The sequence below is a fragment of the Schistocerca americana genome, chromosome X (assembly GCF_021461395.2).
Source record: "Schistocerca americana isolate TAMUIC-IGC-003095 chromosome X, iqSchAmer2.1, whole genome shotgun sequence".
NCBI classification, from domain to species: domain Eukaryota; kingdom Metazoa; phylum Arthropoda; class Insecta; order Orthoptera; family Acrididae; genus Schistocerca; species Schistocerca americana.
Window position 1 is genome coordinate 471,490,963 of NC_060130.1, and position 2,280 is coordinate 471,493,242.

A 2,280-nucleotide genomic window follows, 5' to 3' on the forward strand; every position below is an offset into this window, starting at 1 on the left:
CACACACACACACACATAGCCATCAAAACCGATGTGTAAAACACAAGTGTGGCCACTAGAATCAAATTTCCCAATGCTGTTTCCACGTCTAAATTGTTACAAATCACATGTTTCTCAAAAATAACATCCTAAGAATTTTTGGGCGTAAATGAGTCAATGTGCCAAATCAGCTTGATCAAGCCTATAAACATCCAAACACTTGTTGGCTAAAATACTATGCTAAACTGACAAGCATACAAATAAAAAGGCAGTCTGAATAACTCTGATTTACTAGAAGAACGCAATTAATTTCATTTTTAGGCCTACAGTTGGTATAAGGCATAATGGACTCTCATATTAAATATTTCCGCATCTAAAACGTTCTGTGATGGTTTTGAAATGTCACAATATTCATCCAGTGTCTAAAACGCAAAAAATATCAGCCACTCAATATTTATGTAAGTTTTATTTCTTCATCTTGTAAAAACTGCTCCATCAACACACACAATGTTCATGTCTCAGCCCGCTGATCACTGCCTACTGCACACCACGAAAGTGAATGCAGCTTGCTGGTGTTGAGGGCACGTGAAGCTGTAAGAAAAGCGTATAAGAGGAGCAGAGCCCAATGGAAAATCACTCTAGGGACGAGATAGGTAGCAAATGCAGAAATCCACTGACACAAGTGACTTTGACAACGGACGGATATTTATGGTCTGTCGCCTGGGAAGGAGTCTCTCGGAAACGGTGAAGCTGTTTGGCTGTCATAGGCTATTGTCGTGAGCATCTACGGAAACTGAATGAAGGAGGCGGAATCACGAGTAGATGACAAAGTATTGGACGTCCACGCCTCATCACAGGAAGTGAAGGTCAGAGGCTTGCTCAACCTGCAAAGCAGAATAGGCGGCAATCTCTTGCAGATCAGATGACAGAATACAATGCTGAGGCAGGCACAAGTACTCTGAAGCACACGGTTCAGCACACGTTGCTGAACTAGTAGCCATAATTTTTGGCTCGTCCTTGTAGACTGAATCTTTATGTCTGTCCGGGATGTTGGGCTACTAGAAAAATTATTAAAATGCATAGTAGGCCCATACCGAATACTACGTCGCTTGTCAGGGGCCACCTACAAAGTCACAGATGATGATCCTGCATCGAGAAGACGTCCACATTCTTTACATGAAGCCCTATCGCAATCTTGAGATGTAAATCACGATAGGGGATTCCAATACAAGGAATATAGGAGACCTGTGCGACGATCTCAGTGCCTCGACGGAGGTAACTCCATCTGACTGTCCCCGTCCGACGATTCCAATGCCTTGATGGAGCTAACTCCATTTTAAAGTCATAGTGATCGTGAGGATGGAACAACACGACCAGGACGCGAGGATCCACCAACGTCATCATACGAAGGACCACTGACTAAATACACGTTTGGCAAGCTACAGTTCACTCCAAAACAGTGTGTCACTGTTTTGCGAAGAGAGGGTGCAATGGCCCGAGCTATGCGTCATCTGCCGTGGTGGTTCGACTATAGTCTCTGAGTGACGACTTGCGGGTCACCGGTTTAGTTCCCATCTCGTGAAATCATACTTTTCGGTGTCCGCCCCGATAGCTGTACTCGCTTCGGCGGTACATATACTAAAATTGGAACGAGATAGAGAAAATTAGCATGGCCCCTGCGCAAGGATGACATGCAAAATCGTGAAGATGCCGGCACGGTAGCTCAGCGTTTTCGGTCAACTTGAACAAGCATCATGGGACGTCCGCCCCGAAGAAATACAACGTACAAAATCGAACAAAATGAGATCAACAATATAAAAAAAAAAGATAGCTGAATGGTCAGCGTGACGGACTGCCGTCCTATGTCGGGGATTTTCTCCATTCAGGGGCTGGGTGTTATGTTGTCTTCATCATCATTTCATCCCCATCTGGCGCGCAGCTCGCCCAATGTGGCGTCGAATGTAATGAGATCTGTACCAAGGCGGCCGGACCTGCCCCGTAAGGGGCCTCCCGGCCAATGACGCCAAACGCTCATTTCCATTCCCATACTTTTGGGTATCACGTGCGAGGTACACAACAAATACGCGAGAGGTCAGCTGCAAGGAGATGCGTAGAAATTCCGTCCCACGCTCACCTAGATTCCATTTCCACACTTTTTGGTACCACACACGAGGTACACAACAAATACGCGAGAGGTCAGCCGCGAGGAGATGCATAGAAATTCCGTCCCACGCTCACCTAGATTAACCTCTTCCTGTTACTTTGGATTCTATCTGTCTTCCGCTCTCTGAAAACTGAAAA

General features: G+C 45.7%; 1 non-coding gene across 1 annotated transcript; it reads left to right on the forward strand.

The window, feature by feature from the left end:
• The first annotated feature begins 1,593 nt into the window (after positions 1 to 1,593).
• Positions 1,594 to 1,700, forward strand: LOC124557486. The gene has a single exon (XR_006968742.1). It is a non-coding gene; the product is annotated as a U6 spliceosomal RNA (small nuclear RNA).
• Positions 1,701 to 2,280: the final 580 nt, after the last annotated feature.